Genomic DNA, 19,100 nt, shown 5'->3' with positions numbered 1-19,100 from the left:
ATGTGTGTCAATTTGTACCTCTCTATCTACATTATTCCGTGATTTATTCCGTTTTCAAATTTATACTGACTGTTTGATCACCCGGTATATTGCTCCCTCCTACGTATAACTCGCGAAGAGACCATGAGGATAAAATCAGTGAGAATAGAGCCCACACAGAGGCATACCGACAATCTTTCATTCGACAAACAATACGAGAATGGAATAGAAGGGAGAACCTATAGAGGTACTCAAGGTATCCTCCGCCACACACCGTCAGGTGGCTTGCAGAGTATGGATGTAGATGTAGATGTAGATACTGTAATCGTATTTTTAACCGCAACCTCTCCTTGAGCCTGACAAAGTCAGACCACACACAAGCGCACCAACAAACTGACGCCTTGGTTTCATTGTCATCAATCATGCTCCATAAAGTATCGACTTGTGCCGATCCGGTTTTCACCTGTTCCAAGAACGTAAAGAATACTGATGAGGATTTCAGTTTGATAGTGATAAAGCGGCGCAAGGATAGGTGAGGTTTTGGCTCCGTCAACAAAGCCAAACAGTAACAGTATCAACAAACTGGTCTCTCGTTGGAAGAATTGTGTTTGTCGCCAGGATGATTATGTTATGAACCAAATGTGTAGACATGAAGCATAAAGGTGTAGAATGTTAATGAAGTTAGTTTATAATAAAAAAATAAAAAAATAAAATTAAAAAAAGGAGAAAAAGGCTACGAGCAAGCTCTCGCACGTAACATGTTCTTTATCCTTGTGGATTACTTAGCTGTTTACCTGTGGAACAAACAGTATATCGAACGTAGTAAAGACAGAAGAAACGTTCGCTTGGATGACAGGCTTTTGAATCTGGCACGAGAGGCTGACGACAGTGAAGCGCCGGAGCCTGGGGCGGCGCATGCGCAGAAGGTCGGTGCCGGTGGTCCAGGCGCCACGGTCACCCCGCCTGCCTCCGCCCCCGCCCCCACCCCCACCCCGCCGGGAGATCGATGCGGACGCCGTCGGCGGCACCGGCCGAGCCCCGTCAGTCGCTCGGGCAGCGGCCCAGCATCCGGCGGGGGGACCACAGCGCCGCGGCGCCTTCTTCGGCGGCCCACCGCCAGCCCACAGAGGTACGCCGTCGCACTTACGTAAGCTGACCGGTGCCTGCCACCTGGAACGTGACACCTGCGCTAACCGTGCCATGTTGTCGAAACAAAATGCTCCTACTCCTATTCTATGACTACTACTACTTGCACACACATACTTCGCATGCCACTGTACAGTACTCCGCGATGGGTACACGGAACCAACATTATCGATTTTCCTTCTTAATTCATTCTCGTACTGAGCCAGGGAATAATGACTGTCTATATGGCAATTTTTTCGCCCCCAATCCCTCCTGTCTTAATTCCATGGTACCTTCTTGATATACACACTGTTACTGTTAAAAAATGTGGGACATTGCAGAAGATAATGCAATAAGGAACATATGGACGGAAATCTGAAATATTCTACAGCACTATGCACTTCCTACGCATTCGATAGAGTACCTGAAACACCAGGATACTGTTGTTTGGGAAACGTTTATTCACAGTAGAATAGAATCAAATACTGGAAACCGAATCCGTGGCTTCACTATGAAACATTGTCGTGCCGAATCATTACTATTCATCCAAAAATTATAGCTGTCATTTCAAACGTGGCTAAGATAAAAAATGGCAACTAGATAATGTATTGTGTTCTGTAGTCTTCTTGACCGGAAATTGCAATAGTCCTGTCACGGTCGCCAACATTAACCACTCTCGATTAATATGATCTGGTTTGTTATTAACCGAAATAGCAGCTAGCTTTAATTTTGATGTGACCGTATCCTAATATTTAAATACTGATCGGATTTAGTTAGTTAGGGTGTCGTTTCTAATTAGAGTGCGGCTGCTCGACAGTGTTCACACAACGATAAAGGGTTTTGCAATAACCAATGCTAATATGTTTTATAACGTTTGATTGTATATTCTGTTTAGACACAATATGAGGCAGACACAACTTTCGTGTCACACTTGTAGTTACTGTTAATCCCTTCACAGGTCACACGCTACACCCGTGGTTAATACACACAACCCTCACTGCAGTCCAGTGGGTGATTGGCGCTGTTGACACGAACGCGAATATACGGCACGCTGAAGGCCTTTGTAAAATACTTGTCAGGAATATCTTAGATCACAAATCTGTAATGTTTTGCTGAGAGTCAACTCACGGCGATGGGGACCCACCCAGCCGATAGGATACAACGGGCAGCTCACAGTTCCGCCCAGACTCTTGACACAACTCACGTAGCGTAACGACGCTTGACAATCGACTTTGCCTACCATCGACTTGTAAGAGGCAAAAATGTTATAGTGTGCAACGACGAACCATGTTTTGTTTCATTCTCCGTAAGATTCTGCGCCCTCCTTCGATTGTATCAAGCGCTGTAGTGATGCGGTCAATAAGCTCATGTACTGTTCCTACCGGTACTGAGTACACAGTGGACTTCTGATAACTCCAGCGGAGAAAAGTCAAAAGGAGCGAGCTCAGGGAAGTGTACAGGCCAAGGGACTGGGAACCCTTTTCCAATTACTCTCTGCCTGAAACTGTCTGTGAGACATGCCACAGGTCGACGATCAAAGGGTGCTGCATCACTACCATTCCGATATCTAAAACTAGCGAACAGTTGCAAGGCCACCTGCTCCACTATTTCAGACAAGACATTCTCCACAAAGCTCAAATATCATGTATATCGTAAGTGACCCGATAAGGTGTGGGGTCCAGTAAGGTTGACCTCCAAGAATTCCTGCTCCGATGTTCATTGAAAATCTCACCTCTCGTATAGGTAGTGCGTAGATTTTCAACAACCTAGTGGTGGCTGCAGAAACTTTATTTCACAATTTCCGGGTATAGCTTCCTAATAAAACGTTCGAAATTTTATCCTCTACAATCTCTCAAATGTTTAGAATGACATTCAGTAACTCCTTGCGCACTATGATGGCAGTCTAACGGTCACACACTTTCTTCGAATAGATGTTCTCCAAATTTACCCAACAGAGTTTCGCGAGCATTACGTCCTCATTCCTCCAAGGATTCCTATTCACGTCCCCGAGAACTTCTGTTACACTATCGTAGGGGCTACACCTCTCCCGGTCCGGTCAAGCTGTCTATCAGTTCGTTCGATATCTGTCATGCCTACTTCATAAGGTCTTCAAACATTGGAACAGTACCCTAGAACTGCTCGCACTAGCGTCTTGTGTGCAATTTCCTTTACAGATCCATTGCGTTTTCCAGCATTACTTCTAAATACTGGGTGGTTGTAATTAAAGTGGACTTAATGACAGAGTACTGAAATTATGGTTTGGAAGCGGAACTTGATAAATATTCTAATGCGTTAATGCGGAACAGATTTACGCTGAAGAAAATTGTTCCAATGTTGGCCACCAGGTGCAAATCTGGTGCTGTGAATACAAGAAAGACGTATAGAAAAGTTTCCATATGTTATGTATTATGAATGGGATGTCGGCAGAAAACGTCAAACAAGTGAGAAATACATAATATTGAGTTTATCATCAACGATCTCTTACAGAATTTGTTCGATATGAGCACCGGAGGTGTCGACGAGATTCTGTACAGCGCCAGATTTGCACCTGGTAGCCAAAATTGGAACAAAGTTTTTCCAGAGTAAAATGGCTCTACATTAAAACATTAGCGTATCCACCACGTTTCGCTGCCATACGATAATTATCTCTGCGAATAGCTACAATCTAATTATAAACACCTGGTACACACGGAATGCGATATGCTCAAGATTTTCAACACTAAGCTTGTGATCAGACACTATCGAGTTCTTTACCTTCGTTGTAAGCGTTATCTTGCGTTTATCCACATTTAAACAGAACTGACATTTACGACAACATCCTGTTAGTATACTCGTAACGCTCAGTGTGCTAGTTTGCGAGACAGGTAGGTGAGCCACCCTCGATCGAATCCGGGCTGCGGTTCAACGACTGACACACTGGTCATCCTGAGGGTGTTTTAGTCGATTTGCCACGCTCGTTTAGGCAAATGATGGGCTGATCCCCACTTTCTACCCCAGGAAGCAGATTACGAAAACAGATGAACCACGATCACATACAGAGCGAAGTTTGCGTAATTCACGGACAGATGGCGCACAAGACTTCGCTCCTTTAGGTATCCGACGACTGGGCGATAGGGAGGGCATCCGACCGTAAAGTTAAATAAAATACTATGAAATGTATTAGTAAATTGTAAATGAGGTGGTGTAAGAGCTGTATGGTTTACTACAGACATACGAAAACTTGTGGAGGACCGGGATTCGAAACGGATTCCCCGTTTATCACGAGCGGTCACCTTAAGCACTTAGGTCATCCAAGCAAGCCTCCCGGACCGGAAAACTAATGAGGGAAACATTGTTTCTCCCTATGTGGGAATCACACGAACGGTCTGCGAGCACTATGGGATGTAGAGACTACGACATATGGCAGTTTATATCGAATGGGGAGGCGTACACGGATAGCCAAAGATGCTAAGGTGACAGCTCGCGATAGGTGGGAAATCTGATTTAGAGTAGCGGTCTGCCACAAGCTTTCATGTGTCTGTATTCAACAACACAGAAATGTAGTATCATACTCGCTGTCTGCGAATACATTTCATAATTTAACACGACTGGAAATCGTCAGCAGTGTCTGTTCCTTCAGACACGTATACATACACTGTCAAATACAGAGTCTACTGCACTAACTGTTTTGAAGAAAATTCATTTGTCAAAAACGTGAGAAGAGCGGAGCTCACACAAGCCACTGAAAACTCTAAAGCAAAGAAGATGAAAAATTCATTATAGCAAGGGAAAATACTGCTGAAGTTCTTTTACAGTTCTTACGATCTTCCAAGGACGAAATTTTTCTCTACGTAACATCGTCAGCGAACAAACTTCAAGCACTTTTTATCCCATCTAATAATTTGTTTATATGTATTTAGAACGGCCCTATTTCACTTCCTTGAGGCACAAACGACATTAATTTCGTTTCCGTGGAAGGAAGATTAATGTCTCGTCTGCAGCGCGGTCATTACAGACGGAACACAAGCTCAGATTACGAAAGGATGGGAAAGGAAATTGGCAATGCCCTTTACAAAGGATCCACACCAGAATTTTCATGGAGCGATTTAGGGAAATTACGGAAAACCTGACATAAGTCTGGGTGGCCGGATAGTGTGCTACCACTACGCCTTGTCGTTTGGTAACGTAAGAAACTCCAAACTTCACTGTGGTTTGTAATCTATGTTAAACTGTACGTCCCCTTTAACTGGCTGGTTAAGTCAGCTTCCAAGGTCGTATCAGTGCAAGGGCACAACAAATCCAGTAGTGCCGTATTGGAGTTCAGTTCCATCTCATATTTCCTAACATAATTGCTCCTAGGTACTTGTGTGATATGATTAACTAGAGGTGACTCATTAACCTGTAACTTTTGTGATAACGTTACGTGTCTCTTCATTAAGAGCAACCTTCATGTATTCATACTAAGCTGATCTTTGGCCAAAATCTAATTAGGCATAACACTTATGTTGGAAAAATGTCATTGTAGACAGCCTTGTCATCTGCGGGAAGTTTGACATTGTAATAATTAATTGGTTGATTCGTGAGAGGAGACCAAACAGCGAGGTCATCGGTTCCATCAGATTAGGGACGAATAGGGAAGTGCCCTTTCAAAGGAACCATTCCGGCATTTGCCTGAAGCGATTTAGAGAGATCACTGGAAACCTAAATAAGGATGGCCGGTCGCGGGTTTGAATCGCCGTCCTCCCGAGTCCGAGTCCAGTGTGCTAACCACTGCGCCATCTCGCTCTGTAGTAATTAATTATATCCGCTAATTAATGAGTGTATAATGTGAACAATAATGGTCTTACTAAACTTCCCTGTCTGCCCCTGGAGATAAATCACCATCCGGGTAACGTTTGTAGACATCTCATAGGACAAATTTTCTTTAGAAGATGTCGGTGCAGTAAGAAGCATCTTGAAACAAAACCAAGAAAAAATGTAACTTGGTTTTACAAAAGGAATACTCCAAGAACCATTTGGTACCATCAAAGTGCCCATCGAGAAGGAAATGCGATGGCGAGTCATATTGTACTACAAAATAGGAGACCACTACTAGATGTCTATACATTCCTCAACAAGGAAACGTGACCAAGAGTTCACAGGAAGGAACGTGAGCTACTAGTTTACCCATGTGCATCCGTCGCTTAAATGGAAACACACTATCTTGGCACTGGTGGCGTAAGAATTACTTCACATGGGAAAAACGACTCGTGTTGAACACAGCTTGCTCCATTCGTACACGACATCTAGGGAACAGAAGATGCAGGTGAACAGGTAGATTCAGTCCTCCAAGGTTTTCGAAAGGCTTTCAACACCGAATTACATCGTTGACAACTAAGCAAGACACCGTCTTACGTAGTGTCTTCTCAAATATGAGGGGTATTTGATCAGTAGACGCCAGTAAGTTATACTGGAAGGCGAATGTTCCGCATGAACTAAATCTAACAACTGTCTCTTTCCTTCCACGTACTGAAATTGTGTCCCAGATCTCGAGTTTGAGTCACAGAAATGTAGTTTCGATTAATGTTTTTAACTTTTCGCTTCTTTCTCTTCGAGTAATGATCTTTTATTGTCAAGAATTAAGGAAGGAAATATCTGAATTTACGTCTCTAGGGGGTGGGGGTGGGAGGGCGACCTACGATGCAATATTGAAAGTGGTAGAAGTAAGGTGCACATCTAAATGCTGAAATAGCGGATAACATCTGAAATACGAAAATGTTCTCACTGCAAGTTGAATACGGGATTTGCCTGACGAAAATCCTCGTGTGATGTCATTTCGCGCTTCTGTCGTGTTGGGAAATTTTCTTGTACCAATTTGGGGGCGGAGGGGGAGTTTTGTACACATAGAGTAGAGCACCTAGCAACATATAATGTTTTTGGGCGGTACTTCAATCCAGTAACTGATATTGTTAATTCTGCGGTTCTAAACTTTTTTGGAGGGTAAAATGTTATAAAGTTTTAGAACCATTTATATAACATTTATTGAAAAGTTAAACCGTACACGTCGGTCGCACATCATCGTGTACCTTTAAACAGAACAAGGTCCTTTACCATGGAACTCGTGATACTTGCAACTCTATGCAGTTTATTTAAAGTTTTAACAAATTTACCTGTCTTGAAAATGAAAAGTTGTACCAGTTTCCAGTACCTTCTATATTAAAATGTATTTAACTTGCAAGTGGTCTGTGATAATATTTCTGTTTAGTTTAACTTCACTTACTGATTACCAACTAATAGAGTAATATCGTGACAAACAGACGATTAAACATAATATTGATAAGATTTTCTCCATTGCAACGCTTTTAAAAAAAAATTGTTCAAATGGCTTTGAGCACTATGGGACTTAACATCTGAGGTCATCAGTCCTCTAGAACTTAGAACTACTTAAACCTAACTAACCTAAGGACGACACACACATCCATGCCCGAGGCAGGATTCGAATCTGCGACCGTAGCGGTCGCGCGGTTCCGGACTGAAGCGCCTAGAAGCGCTCGGCCGCTCCGGCCGGCTAACGCTTTTAAATTAGATAGATATTTCTTCCTACGTATATAATCGTGTTGCACCTTATAGAATGTTTTCAGATTTGGGAAAACTTAATATTCTGGAGTAGTTTTTTTAGTGCAGAAAAAGACTGCAGCACATAGTAAATGAATGCCCTCATTTAAAAATGGAATAAAACATATTGAACTTCTTTTCAACGCCTGACTATAGGGAGAAGACTGAAAAGTGAACCAGAGTACATTCCCTACATGGAAAATGAAAACCGACAAAAAATGAAAAATAACATTATTACAATTTAAAAATTGGACCCTGGGATGGAAGCAGTAGGGCAATTGTGCGTATTAAAGTGGCAGAAGAGAGAAGAGAATTGGGAGTCCTAATTTACTTTCCCTTGTGACGTCACTTGTTTAGGGAATGGTAATTGCGGTCTCTGACTTCATGACACATTAGTGCCAAATAGTACATTGCGGCGTTTCTTAGAGTCAATAAACTGTCACAACTGCTCCCGAAACTGTATTTCTAGGATTATGTTTATGTCTAATTATAAATGCTCTTTCCATGGTTCACCGGCCGGAGTGGCCGTGCGATTAAAGGCGCTACAGTCTGGAACCGAGCGACCGCTACGGTCGCAGGTTCGAATCCTGCCTCGGGCATGGATGTGTGTGATGTCCTTACGTTAGTTAGGTTTCATTAGTTCTAAGTTCTAGGCGACTGATGACCTCAGCAGTTGAGTCGCATAGTGCTCAGAGCCATTTGAACCATTTTTTTCTTTCCATGGTTCAAATGGCTCTGAGCACTATGGGACTTAACATCTCAGGTCATCAGTCCCCTAGAACCTAGAACTACTTAAACCCAACTAACCTAAGATCAGCGGTACCAGTGGAAAAACTGTCGGAACGTGGAATTACAGTTGTTTTAGTGTTTCGTAGTGCGTGGCATAACATCCAAGAAGATTTTATTCAAATTGACACCGTTCATAGGAGCCTCTACATCTATATTTTAATTTGTACTATTTAAAAATATTCGCCACCTTCCGCCGTACTATAGGGTAGTGACCATCTAAAAGTTATTCTTTTGGCTGCGTTCCTCAGCGCACTTCGTTTCATATTTCTGTCTTCTCGTTCACGGAAACGTCGTCGGCCCTGTGAAGTAACACAGGAAAAATAGCTTCTCGCTTTAATATCCTATCGTATGTCTCATTAATGGTCCATGTGTGCATAGTACCTGATTTTGTTCATACGTTAAAAACGGTTATCGGATCTCATATTCTGATATTAAGTGAATGCACTGGATTCTATAGTATCCATTTCATCGTGTAGCCCCTTCGTGTATATATCGCCTTAACTAATAAACTTACCTTGTGTGATCATATTCACTGACGACAGTTTGAACTTTTAGAATCTTCTTCCTAGATGATTAATAAAAGTATCTGAAAAACTCTCGAAGATTCTATAAGAAGAATCTGTGATTATTTCATTTTCTTGAATGCAATGTTTCTCACTACAAGTAAAATTATGTTGCAACAATTAAATTAATTCAGTGTCCTATTAGGTTGATAACAGTTTTTACTTAAGGGAATGATAACCTCAGAAATATTTGAATAGATATTTTCGACATTTAAAGAAACGAAGTGAGACGTGTCGATCATAGCTATCCTACTACTTGGTTGATTAGCTATTGCCACTTGAGTGATTGATTTCAGAGATGTGTGTTTCGCTGGGAATTTAGTTGAGTATACTATACGCTGCGATGTTGTTTGAGTTTGACCACTGGTATAACTGGATATTTTATCTAGTGAATTTTTAACTGTGGTCTGTTTCGATTCATCACCATACAAGTTCTCTTCTACTCTTCTGATGGTAGAACACAAATACTGGTTGAAACTCTTGTTTCAATCTTAACTGGAATTATTTCTTCGGTTCACTAAAAACTCCTTTCATTCCGTTTCCTGCGAATACTGCTAAAGTCTTGTCAATGTATTACTGTTCACTATCAAAATGGTACTACTTTTTCGGTTCGTGCCTATCATTGATAGCTAACAGTAGATCCTCGTATCTTTAAATATTATAGCTGTTGTTCATCGCTTCATCCTTTCCTCTTTAACTGTCTGTACGAACTTGGGACATACATGGCTCGTTTCACTGTAGTCCATAGCGCTGCGTCAGCTGGTATTTTCAGGGATACATATCTTTTTTTCAGCCACTTCTTATTTAGTGCCAGCTCTATATTGAATTTAGCGCCTTAATTCAGCAGTTCCGTTTCGTCTTATTAAATTTCATGTCAATTTCTTTGACGATTTAGACTTGGAGGTGTCGGAAAGTATCGGTCGTCTCCGTTTGACGTAATTATTTACGAATGTTAGTCTACAAAGTTTGTTTTCTTGTTTTGCTCTCTTTATTCAAAAAATAGTTTGTACCGAGTGGCCACTTTCGTCTTTAATGGCCTCTCATACTAAGCTACGTATCGTGTTTCCAGCTGGCATAACTTTTGTTTATCTATTCTCAGCGTCAGTTTCACTTCTAAGTCAGATTTTTATAGCTTATCGATAGCCAAACTGGCGCTTTCAAATAGTGCCTGACGCCATCTTAAAATTACATCTTCCTTATCCATTACGTGTTCTGTTATACTGTAGTAATGTCACGTCGATGTATGATGTTGGTTAGTGTACAGCGACACAGAATTGTATGGAAGATAGTGTAGGTATCGATGTGGCTGATTTTATTGCTAGCACTCGCTTAGTAAATCCGGTATTTAGAGAAAGACATTTTTATGCAACATCAAGAGCTGTTGATGGAATAGCCTTTATTTCCTACCAGTTTCTGTAGAAAAATTGTTATAGAATTCTAAACGAAATCATGACCACCGTGAAATTATAAAATGCCTTATTTTATCATAATAATATCGGATCTAGTAGTATAGTGGTTAAGACCTTGCCTACAAACCGGGAGGTCGTGAAATAGAATCGCGGTAGGACAACGGAGTATTTCAGTCTGCATCTAACCTACCTTTGACTACTCAATTACCTGAAGATTCACAGGGAGCGACACGTGATCCGAATTCAGTGTGTGAATATTGGTAAAGGGAAAGAAAAAGTCCTCTGATATCGGGTACCGTTTTTAAATTTAAGATTACCGGTAAATAAGATGTCTTTAAATTATGGAAAATGTGCTGTACTATCACTAGGAAGAATTTAAATACTACCATTGCAAAAAATCATACGAATATTTTCTCTTTCTGCAATAACAGTGCCAATAATTAAAACGTATAATTTTTACCCCAAGAAAATATGGTTCCTGATTCCGGGTTTTTGTGGTTTCCTAATTTTGGTTGTATATAAACACTGAAATTTAATGAGTTATTAACATAGCCTTATTCGCACCAGATGTTTGTTTCAAAAATAAGGAGTGTTGCATAATTGTTGGTTACTCTGAAAACATTTCAGCTATTTCAAGAAAAAATTTCAGACTTTGTACCTTTTGATACAGATGTCACATTTAAAATGTTTCATCTTTGACACTTGTACAAATCTCATAACACCAGTGAAAGCAACCGATGCACTTCAGCCAGGTCTCTTTAGAATTGTCAGTAAATCGCAGTAAATGCACTCCTCGCTCTCTTCTTATTCAGCTGATGAGTCTTTCAACATGATTTCATCAACGCTTGAATGGGAACCTTCCTCATCATTATCATGCTATTTCGTGACTCTCTGGTTCTGTTTTAGAGGAGCTTCGTTTTTGCAGACCCAGATGTTGAAAGACTATCAGATGCATCACATGAAGTTCCTGGAATAGGCTTCGTTGAATGTGGTCTCTTCTCTGTACTCTTGGCACTTGATTTCTTTTTCCCTTTAGCTGGGGACTGCTTCAAAATCCTTCTAAGGGAGACTGTGTCAACACTGCTGCTTTATCTGCTCTTGGTTTTGGGTTGATGGTGGAAGCAGAAGACACGAGCTGCTTTCGAAAGTAGAAACCGCTGTTTCTTCCATGTCAGTAACTGCAGTCGACAAAGGCCCTGCTGTAGCTTCTGAGGTCTTCTCAGCATATGCTGCAGATTCCTGAGGAGTAAAATCCATAGACGAAAAAACCAGGCGGTAACAAGGATAGATCTCACATTTTTTTTAAATAATTTGCAGCCACTTTTATTGTTGGGGCTCTGCAGTATGCTCAACCTATCTATGGGCCAAAGCCTTTGTCGCAGGAAAAGTGACATCCGAAACAAAATTCAGAACTTCTGTTTGTATAAACTCATCCCAAATTTCGGGTACCCGAAATAGTGCAATCTTTTATTACCCGGTGTTAGCGATCTTCCCTTAATTCTATTTAGGCACAACATAACCCTTAAGATGAGCGGTAGACGACACTTGTATCAATTACATAAGAAAGAGTACGCTTCAAACTACCGTCTCATGTGAAATACTTTGGAAATACGTTTTACCTGGCTCGAGGAAGGACTTTCAACTGAACTTTGTAGAAAATCTTTATCTTGAGCACAATGAAAAAATAGCTGTGGAGAACGAAACGTTAACAGCACAGGCACCAAACTCACAATGGCGTATAACAACGACCTTCGCTACTGGTTATCGGAGTGAGCTAGTGATTGCAGTACCAAACAAGGGAGATATTTAGCTATCCAGAATTAGGCGCACACCCGAAATTATGGGCACTTTACACGATAGGTTCCCTTCCTTTCGTGGATTAGTGGCCTAAGTTAAGGACGCTGAAGTCGTCGAAATGGTGTCCAATTGCAAAACGTGCACTACGCCATTGAGCCACACGGAATTATTATTATTACCATAATATAGAACTAATAATACCAACCAGTCAATTAAACCTGTGGTGCAGTGTCAAGTGCAATGGATAGCTGTTACTGTCGCTCCTTTGGCGATTTTAATCAGTCCTGAGGCTGTAAATGCATGCAGTTCACTCCACTGGACACACTCTACTGATGCGGTGCCCTGCGTGCATTTGCAACCTCAGGATTGATTAAGTACACCAAAGAAGCAACATTAACAGCCGTTCACTGGACTGGGCAACTGCACCACAGTGCACTGTGAGACGGTTTACAGAGAAGTATTACTATATCGTCGCATATAAACTGACGTTTTGTGGAATTGATGATAAACCCAACCAATGGATAGCATTGTATCTAACCCAAAAAGATTTTAGAACGTTGTACTTAACGATTCAACCAATGTAAGACAGGCGATTCGTCTGACTGAGGAAAAACCACTTGATGGTTACAGAAGGCTCAGTCTTAGGTTCACTAATATTTCCACATATACAAACGACTTTCTGTGAAATATACAACAGGCAGAATAAGTTCTTTTGCAGATGATGTTAGTATTGTAATCAGAACGAACATAGAAACAGCAACAGAAGAAATGAGAAATAATCTTCCTAAAAGTTTTATTGAGTGGTTAAATGTAAAAAAAGACTCAACATATTCAGCTCTGCACATCTAGAGGTACAACACCGATGATAAAAATCCATGATTAAACTCTTTCATGGGGCAGTAACCCTCACTCTCCCACCCACCACCCTACTCCCCACCTCCACCCCCAGCCCCCACACACACAAACACAAATTTCTTTAAAGAAGAGAAGCCACTTGTATAAACAGTTGAAACGTCAGATTACTTTACGAACACGTTGATGTGTTAAGCTAGTTTTCATGGATCTCAATGTGTATAACGTGTTACCTCCTAAACCAGGTATAATTCAATGATATAAATTTGTAGGGACATCAATGATATATGTGTGCACTGGCTGCAAAATGTGTTGAAAGTAGAGTTAGTACCAAGCAAGCAATAAATTTAAAATATCCTTACCTGATGCTAAAGTATAAACAGCGGAAATGTAGTAAGCTATAATTTTTTTTCCTTGTCATTATTTAATGGGAAGGTGCTAGTGACAAAAAGATGCGAAAGTTTTGGAACTTATGTCCAAGTTTGTTGGTAGTCAGTAAGTGCTCTCATTCTCAAATATTGGATGAATGATGTCTGAGTAATTTACGTGCCTTGAGCTACACTGCCTTAACTTTTTGCCTACCAATTTTATTTAAAAAACATTAATGTTTGGTTATTTTAATTAATGTCTTAGTAGCAAGTTCTCCAGGGAGTTCGGAGGAGGAGGGGGATAGTGCATATAAGATTATTCGTAAGTATCTCCAGGGTTTCAAAAGACGACAGCGCAGAAACTACAAGACATAACTAAAATAGACACACATAAGTGGACAGGGCATCTCGTCAAGTTCGTAACTCACACTGTAGTTGCTCAATATGTGCTTCTTTTGTCATGTGGCAAATATCAATTCGTGCGTGCAAGTCGTTAAAAAGATGTGTCCGGGAAGGCGCGAATGTGGCCCGCTTTGCGAATCCGGTAATTGGGTTGGCTGTGGTCAGCAGGTGCGAACTAATTGGATGTAGCAATACGGAGACGAGGGTTAACAATGAAACTCGAGAACGGCATAACCTACAAGTGAAATCTGTAATTATAAGAATTATGCTACCGTTAGTAGGCTTCCCTTTACCAGCGGGACACTGAAACATTGCAATAACCTGCAGCAGCCGCGCGGGATTAGCCGAGCGGTTTAGGGCTCTGCAGTCATGGACTGTGCGGCTGGTCCCGGCGGAGGTTCGAGTCCTCCCTCGGTCATGTGTGTGTGTGTGTTTGTCCTTAGGATAATTTAGGTTAAGTAGTGTGTACGCTTAGGGACTGATGATCTTTGCAGTTAAGTCCCGTAAGATTTCACACACATTTGAACATGTGAACATGCAGCAGTTATCTGATAATCTGTCGTGGTACATATTTGTCGCGATGGTAGTCAAAGGATTAAGACATGTACACAGTTTCTAACTTTAATACCTGATTTACTGTTTTAAACCCTTATCGTAAGGTTATGCCTCCTAATGAATAGATTATCAGCACTGAAGTCGGTCAGTATTTATTTGAGATACTGAAAATCAAATTTTTGTTGCCCCTGAAAGCTATGAGATAGGCAGCCTTCAACTCGTACGCGGCTTGTAATGCCTGCAACAGAAGCTGTAGCCTGCAACCTGTGGCTCTTATGTAACAGGTTCGTGACGTAACTTACTCGTGCTTGCGTAACCACGGTTTTGCGAGAATACAGGCAGTCGCTGAGTTGTGCTTACTAATTTCATTTAAATGGCTAAATTGTTGACATCGTTTACTTCACGACATTAGTCTTAAAACAATAGTGAATGGTACCACTGTTATTAATTTGTTGCGAAAAGATGAAATTACGCAGGTTTTTTCGGTCGATTTCAACTTTAATAAAATCCTTTCCCTGCAATAATATGCAATTGAAAGTAGAATCGACATCGTGACATACTTTCAAGATTACATGTTGTTATTTTCATTTCGTTTTAGATTGTGATGTGGTACATATCCGAAAAGAGTGTGTTCAGATTGCGTAAAGCCTTCTTCCTCCGCGAGACAGAACCAGTCAGAAAACTGAAGTTTTTTTTCTGTCTAGGTTAAAACAGTACCGTCCATTTGCATGTGTATTCACTGAAACGATCACTGAACTATGACCATATACTGGAAAGCCAATGACAGATGCATCATCGCCCAGTCCAAACCGCTAAGGATACAAACTTGAAATTTGGAGAAGGCGTGGATCTTATACTGCAGGCGTCGTTTAAGAAGGTATTTTTCGAAATTACAAACGTAAGGGGATGAAATAGTGGATGAAGTTTTTTTTAAATATCACTATTTAGCCAAAGTTGAAGCTAGAACTACGAAAATTGGTATTTTGATTTCTCAGTCCGAAAGTAAAAAATTCGCGTTTCAGCATTTTTCGAAATTCAACCACTACGGACGTAAAACAGCGAGTGAAAGTTTTTTGAAAACAAATAACTACTAAAGAATTTTTAAGGCTACATCTATGTCAACAGGTGTTTCACTTCTCGGATTCAAATGAAAAAAATATGTGTTTCAGTGTTACTGGAAATTCAAGAAGGAGTGCCATAGAACATGAAAGTTTAAGAAAATATTTCGATGCATTAAAAAATTCGTAAGCAAATTTTTTTAAAACTGGTATTTCACCAATGGGTTAGGTATAAAGAAATATTTGTTAGGGGATGAAAGTTGCTATGGAAATATCTCCACAAGAATGCAAAAGGCATGATTAACATAAACTTTGGATTCCAGGTATCACAATCGCTTTTTTGTCAACGGAAAAGATCATGTTTGTATGGCCTTAACTAGTGTGAAAAGCTTAGAGGGTGTTACAGTATGTGAATAACATAAAAATTCGATTAAACAGAAACAAAAAAAGTCTACATACCATACGGTCTACGCGAGCGAAGCAGTGGGCGCTAAGCTAGTCGGCTGCTGAAGCCCCCACGAGTTGTCTTTATCATCGCAGTAGAAATGGGTTCCTGACGCCACACATTAATGTCGTCGGCAGTTTACGCGTGTGGAAACATTGTCGCTAGCATATTGAAGTACCAGCCTAGACTTCGTTGAGTTCGGGATCACGAATTCTTGTTTTATCTCCCTCCGATACGCTTTGATCCACCTCGAAATCAATTAATTTGCGAGGTGATACCATGTTTACTACACGCCTGTCTGTAATATACTGGTAAGTTACCCTCTCTACACTCGCGATATACCTAGCCTCTAGCCGAAACATTCGGCCTACGTACACAGCACATCTTCCAACGAGACAAACATTCTCTTCAGTTACAAGACTGACAAGAGGACCACGTAGCATTCGGATTTTTGTACTTTCTTTTAGATAAGAGGGTCTTTTGAAAAGTTTCGCACACTGTAAGACAGACCTGAAGAAAATAATTTACTTTACAAACTATCTCTACAGACGTTCAATATAATCCCCGTTCTTGCTTATGACAGTTTCCCAACGTTTAGTCAACTTCTACAGGGTGTTGGGAAGTTCTTGCTACAAATTTCTACAACTTTTAGAGGGGAGTGAATACATAATATTTTGAATTGTAACCCAGGTCCGGAAATTACCGTTTCCTTTCTACGACGTTTTCAATTCATTTGTTTAATTGGTCCAATTTTCCTTGACGAAAGGAAGTAGGCGTGATGCAAAACAGATATTAGGTAACAGTTCGAAAGGAAACATAACGAAAAGTCCACTTATCACTGAAACACAAGTATTTGTACTAAAACGTAAATATAATTTGTTTGCATTATTCCAAAAACTAAAAAGAACTCAGCATACTATACGTACAGAACAGTACTGATGCATTACAACAGCGGCTCAATGTCGTGGCAACCTACATTGTTCAGACATCGTACCTACATATGCTCTGGTACACACTCTCCAGCCCACCTGGTGTCTCTTCAATTTCTCCTGCAGCGGCCAGAACTCATGCCAACAGATCTTCCTCTGTCTCTACAGGCGTCTCGTAAATTAAACGTTGCATACGACCCCAAAACAAGCAGACCATACGAGTTAAATCCGGAGATCGCGGTGGCTACGTGGTTGGACCACCTTGGCCTATCCATCTTTCACCATATCTTGTGTTGAGATGTCTCCGAACCGCACATAAGAAGTGAAGTGGTGCACCATCATGCTCAAAACACATTTCCTGACGGGCATTCAGCGGCACGTCGTCATCCCATCTACTCTATTGTATACCAGGACGAGAAACTCGGACTTTTCTCTTTCCCTCGGCAGACATGGACGCGTTAGACATCTGAATTAAAACCCATTGTAGAATTGAAACGTAATTTCCGGACATGGGATCCTATTCAAAATATTATGTACTCACACTCCTCAACAAGTCCTAGAAGTTTGTATATATTCCGGATAGGGCACCTTCATTGTTGACCTGTCTAATTATTCGGGTCACCTCACTGGAAGCTTCATCAAATGTATCAAAACGTTTTCCATGGAATTGTTCTTTCAACTTGGGAAACAAATTAAAGTCTGATGAGCCCATATCAGGACTGTAGGGTGATGGGGAATATTTCCCATCCATATTTGTCGGTAGGGCAATATGCCGTCTCACATTATCGTGAAAAATGAGGACACCAGCTGTAAGCATGTCAGGTCTTCTTTCACGAATTTTCGGGCGCAAAACATACTACAAAAACAGATTGTAGCACGCGCCTGTTATAGACGACCCCTGGGACACTATTGTTGGCGGCAACATTTTTTCGGGCATGGAGAGTCGGAACTTTTCCGTTGTTATGACTCAGACTTCAGTCCTGGCTCAAAATCCCACAGCCTGGTTTCATTAAATGAACATTTCTTTGCAGAAACTGTTCTCCTCCTGTTCGATAACGTTCAAGCAATTCTTTTGGAACACTTTTGTGACCCGCTTTCTGCTCTACACTCAGATCATGCGGAGTGCATTTGGCAGCAATTCTTCTCGTCTTTAAGTTTTCCGTCATGATATTCAACATTTCGCGGCCCTCTCAGCAACTGTGTAAATATTAATTTTAATTTTAATAATTAACGGCCTCAGTTGCACCGTTTGCCTAGAATTTACCTAGGTTTCAGTTGGGATAACCCAACCTTCTTCAGAATAATAGTAACTATCGTTTGTCCATAGTGGACATTGTCAAGCTAAAACTACAAATCCTTAAATTATCGTCAGACTATAAAACTTATCTGGAATTGCCTCGGCCCCACTTCGCGACCGCGATGCGGCAGCCACGAGTGCTGTACTGGATTTTTAGTTTTAGCTTGACGATGTCCACTATGGACAAACGGTAGTTACTGTTATTCTGAAGAAGGTTGGGTTATACCTACTGAAACCTACGTAAATTCTAGGCGAACGGTGCAACTGAGGCTGTTAATTGTTAAAGTTAAAATTAATAATTTCCGTTATGACTCTGTTAATTGAAGTGCCAGGCATTCTGGCCTCATATGGAATTTCCACACATGTGTTTCGTCCCTCCTCTCTCAAATGTCATTACCAATAAGGTGAGAGGTGTAGTTTGTTGCAGTTGATGCCTTTCCACTTTTTAGGTTGTTCTCAGCGTTTACCCGATCATCACGAAAACGAGTAGGCTACCGTGATACTGTGCTCCCTCAGAGTGTTGTAAATTTCCGTTGGTTCTTTCCACGTAGGGATCCGATTTTTATGTAGGAACGCTGGTCACTACGTGTAATCCAACCGGACTAGTTTTCAGCGTAATTTTAAAAACGAATTACTCGCGAAGCAGCCACATGGACCAGAAAACACATAAGACTATCTCACCTAATATATGAAGGTATCTGTTCTTTCGGACATGTACGAAAGAACAGATACCATCTTGATATAGTTAAGGCTAACCGGCCATTTACCTTCTTCTGTGCTGGATGCACACGCATTGCCCGAACTCTTACGGGACTCGGTAAGATTGTCTGCCATGAGTAATGAGTGTAATGGGCAGGGGCACTACGAATGTAGTGTGTGGACATTAAGTTGGGAATGTGGGTCTCACGGGGAGCGTGCAAGGGATAAATCCGTGCAGTCACACTATCCTCTATGCCTCA

General features: G+C 41.1%; 1 protein-coding gene across 1 annotated transcript in view; it reads left to right on the top strand.

Annotated features, from left to right (window-relative positions):
* The first annotated feature begins 1,046 nt into the window (after positions 1-1,046).
* Positions 1,047-19,100, top strand: part of LOC126416075 (protein unc-80 homolog) — a 1,008,688-nt gene continuing 990,634 nt past the window's right edge. Inside the window, exon 1 of the mRNA XM_050083557.1 lies at positions 1,047-1,108. The gene's annotated coding sequence lies outside the window, so the exon portion shown is untranslated. The remainder of the gene's footprint in view (positions 1,109-19,100) is intronic.

Source organism: Schistocerca serialis, chromosome 8 (genome assembly GCF_023864345.2).
Source record: "Schistocerca serialis cubense isolate TAMUIC-IGC-003099 chromosome 8, iqSchSeri2.2, whole genome shotgun sequence".
NCBI classification, from domain to species: domain Eukaryota; kingdom Metazoa; phylum Arthropoda; class Insecta; order Orthoptera; family Acrididae; genus Schistocerca; species Schistocerca serialis.
This window is presented reverse-complemented; position numbering and strand designations above follow the sequence as displayed.